Source organism: Terrapene carolina, unplaced genomic scaffold (assembly GCF_002925995.2).
Source record: "Terrapene carolina triunguis isolate 2854851 unplaced genomic scaffold, T_m_triunguis-2.0 Scaffold227, whole genome shotgun sequence".
NCBI lineage: Eukaryota > Metazoa > Chordata > Testudines > Emydidae > Terrapene > Terrapene triunguis.
Genome location: NW_020664578.1, coordinates 1,953,240 through 1,968,866, shown reverse-complemented (window position 1 = coordinate 1,968,866; position 15,627 = coordinate 1,953,240). Strand labels below are relative to the sequence as shown.

The window sequence follows — 15,627 nt, the reverse complement described above, 5'->3', positions numbered from 1 at the left end:
TGCGCCGAAGCCCACTGCTACTTCTAGCCCCGCCAGCTGGATGAAAGCTAGCGCAGGTCTGTCACCACAAGCTGCAAATTACACCCCTCCCCATGGTTCCAGTGGAGACGTAGCCAGAGGGCTAAAGAAACAGCTCAGCTCAGGCCAGGTTCCACTCGAAGCCCTCCTCTACATGAGAAAGCGGGGCAGGTTTAACAGAAACCAGGCTTTGTCTTCGCTACAAAAAAGGTGTGTGTTTGACACGGTGGTAGCGATGCTGATGTACAATCCTAGCGGAGATGAGGCAGAGGTTGTTTTCAACTATACTGTAGCTAGTCAAGGTCACCCCCTACATCCCACCATCACCTGGGGTTTTGTCTGGCTACCTCAGGAATTACCTGTGCCTTGTCTCCACTCCAGGAATTTACAGCGAGATGCCTATCTCCGGACAAACCCACACTTCTTTGGCCGTTAAGACGCAGCCTAAGGCGAATTCAAATTGGACACAAATCTTGTACAGTGAGGGTGATAGCCACTGGACCAGACTACCACCGGAAGCAGTGGGGTCTCCATCTTTTGGAGTCTTCAAATCAAGACTGGCGGCCTTTCTGGAAGAGATGCTTTTGCCGGGTTGGTGGGCTCGACAAAGGGGGAAGTAGGTGAAATGTTATGCCCTGTGATATACAGGGGGATGGTCCCGTCTGGCCTTAAATGCTAGGAATCTGGTTCCTTTGCACCACGCCGGCAGGGTAAGAAGGGGATGGAAATGTAACCGAGGCCCCTGGGTGATTCTAGAATGGTGTAAAGGAGAATCCGCCCCCATCAGTGAGCGATGGCATCGGCTGCCTTTGGCGTCCTGATCTGTGTGCGTGTATGTACAAGTGTGCATCCCCTCTTGTCCCTGTCCCAGTGTGCACACTTGCCCTCGTGAATTTAACGCCAGCTCTTGGTGCCACACGGATACCCCCTAGGCAGCAATGGCTTCTGCTTCCCCACATAGCAGGCACACAGCCCGGGCCGCTGCTTGCCCCAACACGTCACCCCGCCAGCATGTCTCGCTCCTGCCCCACGGGGACCCCCTCTGGGGAGGAGGGGCAGATGAGAGGAGTTAGTCTCTACGGCCTGCTCAGCCCCAGGCCTGTTGTGGCTGCCAGCAAAGGTGCCAATTAGTGCCAGGTCTTGTTTGTGAGTGATCCTCTATGCCAGGGTTTTGTTTTAATTATTCTAGGATTTGGGGGCGGGCAGAGGCATCAGTTTTCTTTCCCACCCCCATCGCCCAGGATTGGGTTGCACAATCAGCTGCTGCAATTACAGCTCCCCTTTGTTGCTTGACTCCAACCCTCTGCAAACCCATAGATGTGTCTTACACCACTCAGTCTGCTTTAATATCTCAACCAATGAGCTTTACGCACATTAATCCATTAGGCGTTACAACCCCTGTAACCCTAATCCTTGGGTGAAAAGGGGCTGGATTGCTATAGGACACGAGTAATAATAACTTTGTAATAATATATAGTAATATGCTACATCTGCATTGAGGGGAAGGATGAAATTCAATAAGGACAAAAGCAAAGTACTACACTTAGGAAGGACTAATCAGTTGCACAAATATCACATGGGAAATGACTGCCTAGGAAGGAGTACTGCAGAACAGGATCTGGGGGTTATAGGGGATCACAAACTAAATATCAACAATGTAACGCTGTTGCAAAAACAAGCAAACATCATTCTGAGCTGCATTAGCAGGAGTGTTGCAAGCAAGACACGGACAAGTAATTCTTCCACTCTACTCGGCATTCATAAGGCCTCAACTGGAGTACTGTGTCCAGCTCTGGGCAGCGCTCTTCAGGAAAGATGTGGACAAACTGAGAAAGTCCAGAGGAGAGCAACAAAAAAAAAAAGGGCTAGAAAACATGACTGGAGCAGGGTGCTGGTGCAGAGGCACCTAATTAGCCCCTGCTCAGCCAGCCCCAATCAGGGGAAATAGATTGGGGCTGGGGAGGAGTCTGGTGCCTGGCCTTTAGAACTGGCTGCCCCTGTGGGCCTGAGGGTTCAAGGGCTATAAAGGCTGGCAGGCAGAAGGAAGGGGGGATGGCTAGGGGAAGGTCTGTCTGTGGAAGTGGAGATCGTAAAGCCTGCAAACCATATATAGTATATCACTGGTGGTGGGAGAAGTCTGTAAATAAAGCCATGGGTGCTGTAGAAGGAGAAGCCTCTCTGTGCTTTATTGGGGCAGCCAGTGGGCCGCAGGAAGAAGGCCGGGTAGGACAATGACCTACGAGGAAAGATTGAAAAAACCTGGGTTTGTTTAGTCTGGAGAAGAAAAGACTGAGGGGAGACATGCTAACAGTCTTCAAGTACATAAAAGGTTGTTATAAAAAGCAGGGTGATAAATTGTTCTCTTTATCCACTGAGGACAGGACAAGAAGCAACGGGCTTAAATTACAGCAAGGGGGATTTAGGGTAGACCTTAAGAAAAACTTCCTAACTGTCAGGGTAGTTAAGCACTCAAACAAATTCCTAGGGAGGCTGTGGGATCTCCTTATTGGAGGTTTTTAAGAGCAGGTTTGACAAAAACCTGTCAGGGATGATCTAGATAATACTTGGCCAATAACCTGAACTGAGGCAGGACCTAGAAGATTTACCAAGGACCCTTCGAGCCCTACGTTTCTATAGCCTCGTGGCTAAGGCAGAGGGATGGGACTCAGAAGTGACAGGTTTAAGTCCTAGGTACGCCATAGATTTCCTTATGTGACCAGAAACAAATCGCAGAGGCCTAATCCACATCCTTCGTCTGTAGCTTCTGGGGGCAGAGTCTGCGTCTGTGCAGCACTCAACACATGGAGGCCCTGCTCTTGGCTGGGGTCTCTAGCTTCTACTGTAATCCAAATAATGAATAGTAGTAATCGTGGATCTAAGCTTTCCTGCTGCCCCCCCAAATGCATCGCTATCTGGCCTGTCCAAGGATCTCCAAGCCCCAGCTCATTTTGCCCAGAGCACCAAAATGCCATCTGGTTCTCATGAGCCTTCGTATAGCGAATGTTCCAGAGACCAGCGCTACCAAATATATAGCTCCTGGCTACTGTCTCCTTGTGTTCCCCTGTCTGTATTCATCTACTGTCTCTTGTCTTACACATAGACTGGAAGCTCTTTGGGGCAGGGACTGTCTTTCTGTTCGGTGTTTGTACAGCACCTGGCCTATAACTCGGTGGAGTAGTAAAAACTGCATTGGTTAATTTCTCCCAACCATGCCAGAGAGAGCTAATTATTGGGAGGGAGCAGCTTGGGTACTGCCGGCTCCCTAGAAAACAAGGGGTTAACCACAACTCATTTTCCCCTTGCATGGATGCACCTGGCTTCCCAGTCATGGTGGGAGACTTGGGCTGGCTCCCAGCTGGGGCAGTTTCTCTTACTCCATTGATTTCGGCTCGGTGACCTGCTTTGATTTCCTATCCTCTGAGGAAACCCTTCACTGATTGCACCTGGTATATGCCTCACCAGCCCTCTAAAGACACAGGGTCTGATTCTCATCTATGCTAAGGCCCCTTTATTCTGCTCTGACAGCATGAAGGGGCCATAAAGTAAGTTTAACTGTAATTTTATGCCCACTTTAAGGGCCCTTTATGCTACCAGAATGGGGCAAAGGGGCCTTAGTGTCAATGAGAATCAGAGCCCTTTAAGAACAATTTGGATCACACACAGCTTCTGCTTCAGGTGTGGATTTGTTTTCTCTGCTCCTTTGCTAGCTATGGCCCCATCCAGCTCCTCCCAGGCTTACCCAGCCGGGTAAGCATATCTGTGAAGGTGCAAGACATGAGTCGCTTTCCTAGATTCTTTGGTTTAAGCATTTTAAACTCACTTTGCACAGGGGTAAACGATTACGCCAAGTGCAACGGAGAATCAGGTCCCACGTGACTTGGATGGCAGAATCAAGCTCTAACTATAAATACGTATCAATTGCAGAATCAGAGAAGTAAATAGGCAAACTGAACCTAAACCTCATTTGCAAGGCCAATGGAAGTCAGGACTCCTGGGTTCTATTCCCAGCTCTGGGAGGGGAGTGTTCTCTAGTAGCTAGAGCAGAAGCTTGGGTTCTATTCCCAGCGCCAGCAGATGCACATTGCAGAAAACAGCTCAATTTCCAACACACCCCCTCATGAAAAGCATCCCCGCCATTAGCCTACCTGTAATACAAAACTGGGACCACGGAGCTGGCATGAACTCTCCTGCCAACAGCTGATGCTCTGTCGCAGCGCAGACCCCCACCTGTGGTCTTGGCAGCTGCTGGGTGTCTTGTCTGGCGCACAGGTACCATCTCAGCAGAAGCAGGAGGATCTGAGTTCTCCCTGCATGCGAGCAACCAGGACACAACAGGCATCCTCGCACCATCTCGCTGCAGATCTCTGTACCAGAGCCAGCGTCAAACAACAGCGCTGGTCCCGGGAATTGCTGGATGCTCCAGATCGCTGACTTCCCCTTTTGCAACAGAGCAGAAAATATAAGGGAGACAGAAACACTCTGTTAAAAAGCTTTGAAGGCTCCCACTCTAACTATGAACAATAAAATAATTAACAGCAGCGGCTTTTGTTCAAGGATCTCATGGCACTTTATTACTGTTGTTTTTATTATTATTTATTATTTCTCTTACCGTAGCACCCAGGAGCCCCAGTCACGGTCCAGGACCCCATGGTGCTAGATGCTGTACAAACACAGAACAAAAAGATTGTCCCTACAAATGTTAATGCATTTAGCCCACTATCCTCCCAGGATGCTGGTATGATTATACAGGTGTGGAAACAGAGGCACAGAGAGGGGACAGGATTCACTCATGGTCACAAAAGAAGTCAGTGGCAGAACAAGGAATAGAACCCAGGAGTCCTGACTCCCACTTGCCTGCGCTAATCGCTAGACCGTGCTTTCCACACCAGAACCAGGAATAGAGCCCAGGACCTATCGGCTCATGTTCTAACCACTACATCCCACTCTCCTGAAGTAGGTGGGATGAGATTCATAGATTCCAAGGCCAAAAGGGACCATTGTGATCATCTTGTCTGACCTCTTGGATAACACAGGCCACAAAACTTCCCCAAAATAATTCCTAGAGCAGATCTTTTGGGAAACCATCCAATCTTGATTTAAAATGTTTCAGTGATGGAGAATCCACCACGACCCTTGATAGATTGTTCCAATGGTTAATTATTCTCACCGCTAAAAAATGACACCTTATTTCCAGTCTGAATTTGTCTGGCTTCAACTCCCAGTCATTGGATCATGTTAAACCTTCTTCTGCTAGATTGAAGAGCCCATTATTAAATATTTGTTCCCCAGATAGACACTTATAGACTGTAATCAAGTCAGCCCTTACCCTTCTCTCTGTTAGATTGAGCTCTTTGAGTCTACCACTATAAAGCCTGTTTTCTAACCCTTTAATCAGTCTCGTGGTTCTTCTCTGACCCCTCTCCAATTTATCAACATCCTTCCTGAATTGTGGGCAGCAGAACTGGACCCAGTATTCCAGCAATGGTCGCACCAGAGAGTAGAACCCACCCACTCGAATGCTAGACCACGCTGTCTCATGTAGCCAGCGCACCTGAAACTGAAACAAAATTACAAAGTTATCCACACGCATGGGTGTGTGCGGGGTGGGGAAGCAGATACAACGGTACAGGATTTTGTCTGCTGATGGCTCTCCCCTCTCCTGCAGATCCCGGGGATCCACAGCATTTAAGGGTGGACCCTGGGATCTCTGGGCAATGCCCTGATGGTGTAATGACAGGGGAAGGTCTGGCCTTCAACACAGAGCAGCTAAGCCTCAGCAGTCTTTAAGGGCCAGCTCACCCCTCTGACAGATCTGCTTAGATCATAAGCATTTTGGGGGAGCAGGGAGCTTGTCGGCTTTATGTGTCTGTAAATTAACCAGCGTCTTTGCGTTGCTAGGGAAGCAAATACAGGAAAAAATAGCAAACAATAATTAAAGTGATCAATTAAATAATCACTACAGGAATAATTAATAATTGGCAAAAATAATGAATAATAACGGCTAATTAGAACATAGCGCAACGCAGCAGCCAGAGAGCCGCTCATCCAGTGCAGAGATGTGTATGCTGGGGCAGAATGGCACATCCAAAGGGGAGCACAAGGCCAGGGTGTCTGCTGCCTGCGCTCAGTGCCTTTGAAGCCCAGAGAGTAGCAGGAGTCAGGAGGGATCAGACATTTATCTGGATAATGAGAACATCCAGATTTATCACAGGCTTGACTCGACTCGGGGCCTGATTCTGCCTTGCCCTGAGCCTCGCACGGTCACTGACATCAGTGCAAAGCGAGCGTGAAACGCTGTCACCCTGCCCCCACTTTGCACTGGTGTAAATGACTACGCAAGGCACAGGGAGATGCAGAATCAGGCCTCAAGCGTTTGGGAAGGGTTGAAAATCCTCCTGCTTCAGGGCATAAACCACCCTCTAGCTGGTGGGGTCAGGAGGAAGCATCCGCAGAAGGCAGGTTATCCCGAGATGAAGGCGCTCTTGCACCTTGTGTTGCAGCAGCTGGTGCTGGCCATTGTTGGGTCCGGGATATTGGGCTAGGTAGGCGGACCCCAGGCCTAATTTGGGATGGTAACGCTTATGTTCCTGTGCTATCCCAGCAGTTCAACCTGTGTTGCCAATTGCCCCGATCACCGCTGATGTCCTAGAAACGTCATGCTCATTTGCTTTCCATTTCCCCACTAATCAGTGACAAGCCGCGAAATCGGAGACTCTGCCTCAAATACTCAACAGCCAATTCATCGAATGCATGGAATATGTCTCCAGCCATCATTTGCGCGACAGCCATGGCCACTCGGATGTACAGTGTGGTTTCTCTCTTGTAGGCTCTTACCTCACGGATTCTTTCAGCTTTAGGCTTCCACAGCTGATGCTCTAATTCAGCTTTATCTGTTCTTCTCATTGTTCCATCAGCATGGAAAAGGGACATAGGTACAGGTCCTACTGGGCACCTAAGAACCATTGCCATTAAAACTTTACCTCTGCATCTTGCTAAGGACAGGGCTCTGCAGAAAACAATTGCTGGATTGATGGCTGCTGTGATTGTCCCTCCCTAGCCAGACTCAATTTTGGTCTTCTTGGCCATGTCAGCAAGTGTTCTGATGCCAGATTTATTGATGGGGCTAACGGAGCTACATGTCCCAACAGAATCAGGTGCACCTCTCACAAGTCTCTCCATTTGTTCTTCACCAACATCTGCTATTTTCACTAGAGCCTCTTGTACATCTGATGTTCCATGCAGTCCACTAGATATGTTGATAAGCACCTCTGGATGTGCTTCAGGCCCAGGTGGGTTTGTTGTGTGGTTGATTGAATGGTTAGTAAGGGCTGTAACATACTCTTCATCCCCCTTCAGTGCCGAAGCGAGGACTTGCTTGTGGACTTCGTCTTCACTACTTCTTGTTAGGCCACTTTGTTCTCTCCTAGCTTTTGGATATTCGTAATATGAAGCTGTGTATTGTCATTTCTAACACTAATACTGACCTGTGCATGAGTGTCATCGAATTAAAAAGCTAGTTTCAAGAATATTTCAAAGGCTAGTACTACAGGCATAGGCAATTACAAATGAAAACCTTCTACCAGGGAGACTAGATGATACATTGCATGTACAAAAGCTTACAAATAGAGAAGCATTACATTAGGAATTCACAAACATTTATATTTACCCACTATTCAGTGCAAACCATGGGCACGCAATCTACTGCTACGGGTGCACAACCTTCAGCGTGAGACTGATCTAGTTAGCAAATCTCAATTGAAAATACAGAAAACTATTATAATTACTTCGGAGATATTTTGACAATTAGGAGTATGCGATGTGAAAACATTTCATTTTAGTATATTGCACAATGTTGATCTTTGCCATTTTTTCCATATGCTAAACAGCGTCATCATTTCTGAAAAAACAAACAAACAAAACTTGCCCATGTAAAACCAATAAAAATCTTTTAATACATTGTCTTTTGGTAGCTCTGACCAATGAACTCAACATTAAGGTGTTGAAATTAACTTAAACAGTGAGTTTAGTCATGTTGCAGTGTTTCTGGAACTGTGCACACAATGGCATTTTCTCATTTGGGGGACCATTGTTTCACCTCACCTATAGGCTTACGGCACCGCTTAACAGCTCGACATCAGGAGCCTCTCTGAAATGAGTTTGCTGGGTCTCAGCCTAATTCCTAGCAGACAACTGCCCACATCGCCAGATTCACCAACACACCAGGTGAGGGCTGTCCTCCTTGTTAGCTGTCTCAGCACAGAGGCTGAGGAATGAATGAACCGGAGAGACTGAATCTCATAGAATCATAGAAGATCAGGGTTGGAAGGGACCTCAGGAGGTCATCTAGTCCAACCCCCTGCTCAAAGCAGGACCAATCCCCAACTAAATCATCCCAGCCAGGGCTTTGTCAAGCCGGGCCTTACAAACCTCTAAGGAAGGAGATTCCACCACCTCTCTAGGTAACCGGTCACTTTGGATCAAGGTTGAGGGAGATTTTGAACATCTCAGCCTAAATGCATGTGATCATGTTGCCCACGCTGGCTGGGCCAGCAAGGAGAAGAACCTGCTGCTTTGTGACTGCTAGCAAAGCTCTTTAGCTCAAGTCATAGGGCTCTGTGGGTGCTGACAGCCACCACTTCAGTCCCCATCAATGACCATGTTTATAGGCGTTGTTCTATTTGCTTTTAAACGTCTCATGAGATGTAACTTCCACTGCTCCCTTCGGAGTAATTGTTAATTACTAATCAACAATCACTAATCATTATTTAATTTTAATAGCAACATTAACTATTAATACCACGAATTAATAGTAATTAGTATTAATATTAATATTATTTATTTACTATTGCTGTAGATCCTAGGAGCCCCCGAGTCAGAGATCCGAATCCCATTGTTCTGGTTCTGCACAGCACCTCGCACAACAAGAAAGCAGTGGTAGTTTGTTGCAATCTCTCCCGTGTGACTAAAACTAGCCTCAACAGAAAGCATGCCACAGCCTCCCTGACTGAAAGGAACAATTAACGCATCTTCTGAAAGGAGATAATACATAATGAAATGTAATAACATCCTTCTTCATCCAGAGCACTAAGGGCGACATTGCGGAATGGGGAAAGGGAGGTAACCCATCTCCCCCAGTTTAAATCTGAGCAGAGGAAGGATTTTTTAAATACAGATTATTCTGCCACAAGGGGCAAAAAATTAAGAAAAAGCAGATACCTAAATGAATAAATAAAACGTCAATGCATAAGATGAGAATACTACTAACAGGAAGTAACTGTTCTCAAGACCAGTGTTTCTCAACCTTTTTGATACCAGAGCCTGGCTTGCTGCCTTCCTAAACTGTGTCAGGGAGATCTCAGGGACCAGCGCCAGTCCACGGACCAGTCCTTGAGAAACACTGGTCTACAGGTTGCAGGAATTGGGAGCAGCTACAACACCTGGGTTCTATTTTTGGTTGTGCCACTGACTCACTATGTGACCTGGGCCAAATTACTTAAAGGGACGCCATGAATTTAAGGCTCATGCTACTGGCTGAAGATTCGTCACCTGCTTTGGTGCTGAGAAAAACTCAAGATTAGAGGATAAACAAAATGACTTTCTCTTTCCTTGCTGTTTAACTTTGTCCATTGGACAGCATTGTGTGTAGAGTCAATTTCACAGTTTCTCCTGTACAGTCCACTAGGGCTGGGGTTCTCAACCTGTTTCTTTCTGAGGCCCCCCCGCAACATGCTATAAAAACTCCTCGGCCCACCTTTGCCACGACTGTTTTTCTGCATATCCAGTAGATTAAAAGCCAGGGCCAGCATTAGGGGATAGCAAGCAGGGCAATGGCCCGGGGTCCGACACCACAGGCAGCCCCGCGAAGCTAAGTTGCTCAGGCTTGGGTGGCAGGGCTTGGGCTTCGAACGCCGGCCCTGCTCTCTGATTTATGTTGACGAACCCCCTGAAACCTGCTCACGGCCCCCCCGGGGGCCCCAGACCCTTGGTGGAGAACCACTGCACTAGGGCAGTGTGTGTAGGGGTATCAGAATCTGGCTCTTGGCTTTCCTTTTTTACCCCAATTCCACAAACAAGGATTAGTGCAGTCAAACTGTACCCCCACCTGCGTTCTCTTGAAAGTCGTCGGGATCTGAGATGGGCTTCAGGGTTTTCCTTAATCCCTTAGCTATTTTGGCATAAAAATCACACCCCTAATGGAAATAGGTAAATTGGCATTAAAACTGTGCGTAGAGCAAGCCTTAGAGCGGGAGGATAGTTTAGTGGTCAGGCTGTTAGCCTGCAGCGGAAGGGTATGTCCACACTGCAATAAAACACCCACGGTGGGCCCATGTAGCTGACTCAGGCTCATGCTGCAGTGTGCAGCGAGTCAGCTGATGCGGGCCAGCCATGGGTGTTTTATTGCAGTGTAGACATAACCTAAGAGGCCACAATACAATTCCCAGCTCTGCCACAGACTGCTTGGGTGAGTCTCAATTAGGCTCAGATCCTCATCAATATTAAGGTGTCTAACTTCCATTGGGAATGAGGTGCTTAAATGCCTTTAAGGATCCAAGCCTTGATCTCTCTCTGCTTCAGGTCCCCGGCTGTAAACTGGGAATAACAACACTGCCCTCCCTCACAGGAGGAGAAGTATATTAAAGATGGCGAGCTTGCTCAGATGCTACAGTAAATAAATCGACAGCCACCTCCACTGCTGTATCGTAAGATTGAGGCCTTCGTTTGTGTGGGTCCAGGGGAGAGAAACATAGTGTTCTTTAAATAAGAAAATGTAGTTGTAAAACCACACAAGCTGGCAGTGAGACTCAGGGCCAAGTGCAATCCCTGTTGCACCAATGTTCAAAACTGACTAGATTTCAAAGTGGGCAGATTTCCCCAAAAGCTCAAGGTCAGGTTTCCAAGCGCTCAGCACCCTCAATAACTTCACTGAGCTTTGAATTAAGGCCTTTACAGATCATATTTACTTATCTCACACGGGGGCTTAATGAACGAGTGTTTGCCGAGCACTTTGGGATCCTTGTCTGGAAAGCACGGTCACTGCAAGATCTCTATTGCTGTCAGCCCATGCTACAAAGCAAACAGGTTTAAGAGCAGTATGTTCCAAATGAATTGTATGAACACCAGCTACCACAGGTGGGGATGTAATGCTGCATCTGTAGGTGGCTCAGGGTTTGAGCCTCAGACCTCTGGTTCTTAAAGCACGAGCCGCTATTGCTGGAGCTGACAGACCCAGCTCTGTTAGCCAAGACCGTAGTAGGCTGATCAACCTCTACATGTGGCTCAGGCACAACTAGAGGGGGCAGAGGGGCATGGGTTAGGGGGACAAGCCACTAAGGGTATGTCTACACACAGCAGCTGGGAGGTGTGATTCCCAGACTGCCAATGGGGAGATGTACTTGCTCTACCGCTGATCGCGCTAGTGAGCTAACAATAACCGAGCGGCTGTGGCTCGAGCTGGGTGGTTGGGTGCGATTGTACTTGGGCGGGATTGTACTTGGGCAGCTAGCCCGAGGTGTCGCTGGGGCTACATGGCTATTTTTAGGTGCTAGCTCGAGCAGAGGTGGCGTAAGTGTCTACCCGTGCTGGGCATTACACCTCCCAGCTGCTGTACCCTCAGACCCCAATCCCACTCTTCTGCCTGGGTAGACCCCCTGCACCCATGTGCAGTCTGACTGAAGTCACTGGGGCATTACGTGGGCACAGATATTCCCACCACAGGGAGCAGCTTGCAGGATCAGGGCCAAATTGTGGATCTAAATTCGCTGCCCCAAAAGTTAGTTAATGTAACGTTAAGTTTCACTGGCAGTGCCCCAGGCCCTTCCAGAACGTCAAGTATGCAGCTATGCTTAAATCTCTGAAAACCAGGAAATACAGAGTTAAGGTGCACCCCTACCCCTCTGGCTGTTACACAGTAAACTAGTAACCACAACTATGGCGGTGCTGCTGCTCCACCATAATCCAGATCAGGATTCTGAACACCCATCAAACTCAAAGGCATGTTGGGTGTTGGCGTGACCTATTTGTATTCAAATCCCAGTTTGGATTTTCAAGCATAGTAGCCCTTCCTACAAACCTAAGAATGGCCATACTGGGTCAGACCAATGGTCCATCTAGCGCAGTATCCCGTCTTCCGAGAGTGGCCAATGCCAGGTGCTTCAGAGGGAATGAACAGAACAAGCAATCATCCAGTGATCCATCCCCCTGTCATCCACACCAAGCTCCAGGCAATCAGAGGTTAGGCACACTCAGAGCATGGGGCTGCATCCCTGACCATCTTGGCTAATAGCCATTGATGGACTTATCCTCCATGAACTTATCTAGCTCTTTTTTGAACCCCGATATAGTGTTGACCTTCACAACATCCCCTGGCAAGGAGTTCCACAGGTTGACCTTGCGTTGAGTGAAGAAGTACTTCCTTTTGTTTGTTTTAAACCTGCTGCCTATTAATTTCATTGGGTGACCCCTAGTTCTTGTGTCATGTGAAGGAGTAAATAAACACTTCATTATACAAACACTTACTCATGTGAGTAAGTAACAAGAGAGCCCTTTGCAAGTTGCCCCTCTGACATTAATGGGGCTATTTGCCTGAGTGAGCCAGTATTTGCAAGATCAGCCTATAAACATCAGAATTACTCTCCCCCCTCACTTTCATTGCTTTAGGGGTCACAGTTCTGTTCCTGAATTATAGGGTGGATCATAAAATGGGAGTTGCAAGAGAAACTGTCTCCCTAAAATGAAGTGATACCTACAGACAAGGCACCACTGTCTGTTTCTCTAAAGAGATCAAACTCTGACCAGGTGAAAAACAATTCTTGAATGCTGTAATTTAGAAGACAAGTACATTGTTTTTCAAATATATATATTCTGTCACTCACCCCAAAAGCTATAGTGTGTGTGTATGCTCACACAACTATATATATGTATTATGTGTACGCACACACACTTTACCCAAAAATATACATACTAAGTATGCCCACACACTATATATACGCACTCACACACCTTACACACACAAATATATGCACATATTATGCATACATATACACAGTACATATCTATATATACTCACATAATTTATTCTCTTTATATATCATTGTCTATGTGTGCATTTGTGTAATTGATATAGATCATGTGTGCATGTGTACGCATGATTGCGTGTGAGTATATGAATATCTATATTAAATAAATGCACATATAGACTTATCCTGTATTATATGTAGTGTTCATGTCTCATACATGAGTACGCATGTGTTATGTATACAATGTGTGTGTGTGATGCGTGTAAGTTTATATGTATGCATATATGTATATACATACACATTACACAATTCTAAAATCATGGTCAAAACAAGATGCATTAAATATAACCCGGTGGCTTTTTTGTTCTTGTTATACTTGGGTTTTTTCCGATCGCATCATAAACATGAAATATTGAACCAAAAATCAGAATCATTTCATATGTTTAAGCAAAACAAAACATGCTGGGCTGTCTGATCTGACGGTGTTGCAGCATCCGGCTGACTTTTTGCCATGGATCAGGGAGGCTGGTTGGAAAAGACGCAAAATACCCACTCCCAAACTGTCCAGGCAAAGTTGCAAAGAAAGCTGTAGCAACACCTTACCTTGTGAGTCACTGGATGAGACATTTCCTTGTGCAGTATCCCTCATCTGCTCAGTTCATTTGCAAGCTGAGATCTTATGCCGCAGCAGAACCAGAAAAAGAGAGAGAGAGAGAGCTAGTTGCAAGGATCTGAGAGAGAGAGGAAATAATGCAAAATACAGTGCGGGGTAGCAAATTCCTGCTTCAGTAACAAGGCTCTACCCCCCTTCACACACACACACACACTCTTCCCTCCAGCCAGAGAGGCAGACGTCGCCTCTGCCAAAGCTGCAGTGTAGTGTGGCTCAATGGGGTCTTGCATCTTTCTGCATTGTCTCTCTTCAGCGTGAGCTCATGCAATCTCATTTCATGGGAGAGACATCTGGTTTGATTCAAAGGGAAGAAAGGGGAAGGAGGGAGGAAAACAGCTTTGCAGGCTTGGAGCTGAAAAGCGATTTTCAATGCTCCCCTTCCACCAAGTCACCCCTCATTTCAATAAGAAAAGGGAGCACTGTATTTCTACCACCCCCGATCTCTAGATTTGGGGGAAAGGGAGGTTGGGTTATTGCAATCAATTCAAGGGTTTTCTGCTTTTGCATTGAACAAATAGCACATGAGTTCCTTTGCCCCCATCCCCCACCCCAGCAGCTCTGCCAAGTCTGGCTCATGTAGAGAATCCTTCAGCGGGGAGTCATCGGAAAGCAGGGTTGTTCGTCTTTTCTTTCCAAGGATCTCACTTCTTTTGGTAGATGGTGAAAGATTTTTTTTTTTTAAGCTGGGTCTCTGTCCGTTAAGAGGTTTAAAAAAATCTTGTCTGAGATGGCCCAATACCGCTTACTGGGCTCGATTCTCCTGCCCCTTGTGCTGTCATTTATACTGGTGCAAAGCAAGTGGTACCAAACAGAGTGGTACAAAGGACTAGTGCACAAGGCAGTGGTGAATCAGCCCCCCCCCTGCCTTTTTCTCTCCATGGGCCAATTCACTGTCACCCTACGACTTGAGTAGTAATTTACACCCTCGGGAAGTGGGAGCATTCTGATCTGGTAGCGTTTTGCACTAGATTCACAGATTCCAAGGCCAGAAGGGACCACTGTGATCATCTAGTCTGACCTCCTGGATAACACGGGCCATAGAACTTCCCCAAAACAATTCCTAGAGGAGCAGATCATTTAGAAAAGCACCCAATCTTGATTTGAAAACTGTCAGTGATGGAGAATCCACCAAGATACTGGGGAAATTGTTCCAGAGGTTAATTACCCTGGTGCAAACAGCTGCACAAGGCTACAGTGAAATGACCCTGTGTGTCTGCTTCTCTGGCTCTGAGTCTCTTTCTGTGTTGCTGTCTCTACAGGGCCCCGATCCTGCAATGAATGTGTTGATTCCTCTGTCAACTGGGGCTCCCCACGGAAGTCAATTAGACTCTGCACAGGCACCGAGCACCCACATGCAGCCCCGTTGCTGAATCAGGGGCCTGTGTGCGTGTATTCCTTTCTGTTCCCAGCTAGCTTCTTTTTCCCCCCACCCCTCCTTCTAGCTTCTGGGGTTTAGTGGACTCACTCCCCATTTGCCCAGGTCTAAACAAGAGCAGGCCCTCTCTCTTTACTCCTGTCTAGTTTCCTCTCCCTAGTACTTATCACGACAGGATCTGAGCCCCTCGCTGTCATTCATGGATTTTATCCTTACAGCATCCTGTGGAGATCAGGAAGGATTATTGTCCCCGTTTTACAGGTGGGGGAATCAGATGCTGCAAGATTAAGTGACTGGCCCAAGGGGAACCAGTGGCCAAAGCCAGATCTCCTGCGTCCCAAGCCAATGCCTTACCCACAAGACCAGGCTTCTTACCTTCTTTCATCCCTTCCTCCCCTTCTTTCTTTCCCTCTCTTTCCTAGACTGCAGAAGCAGCAGGAAAAGGGGGTGTGTGCGCCCGTGTGCGAAACTACATCCCCCAGCAGCCTCCGGGGCCCTCCTGAGTGTCAGTTTCATGCTGCAGCCAAGGGAATTTAAAACAAAAG

General features: G+C 47.2%; 1 long non-coding RNA gene across 1 annotated transcript; it reads right to left on the bottom strand.

Annotated features, from left to right (window-relative positions):
- Positions 1 to 4,169: 4,169 nt before the first annotated feature.
- Positions 4,170 to 13,797, bottom strand: LOC113407589. The gene is made up of 3 exons (XR_003370023.1): positions 13,638 to 13,797; positions 10,121 to 10,208; positions 4,170 to 4,455 (listed from the first exon to the last, which is right to left on the bottom strand). It is a non-coding gene; the product is annotated as an uncharacterized LOC113407589 (long non-coding RNA).
- Between the last annotated feature and the right edge of the window lie 1,830 nt (positions 13,798 to 15,627).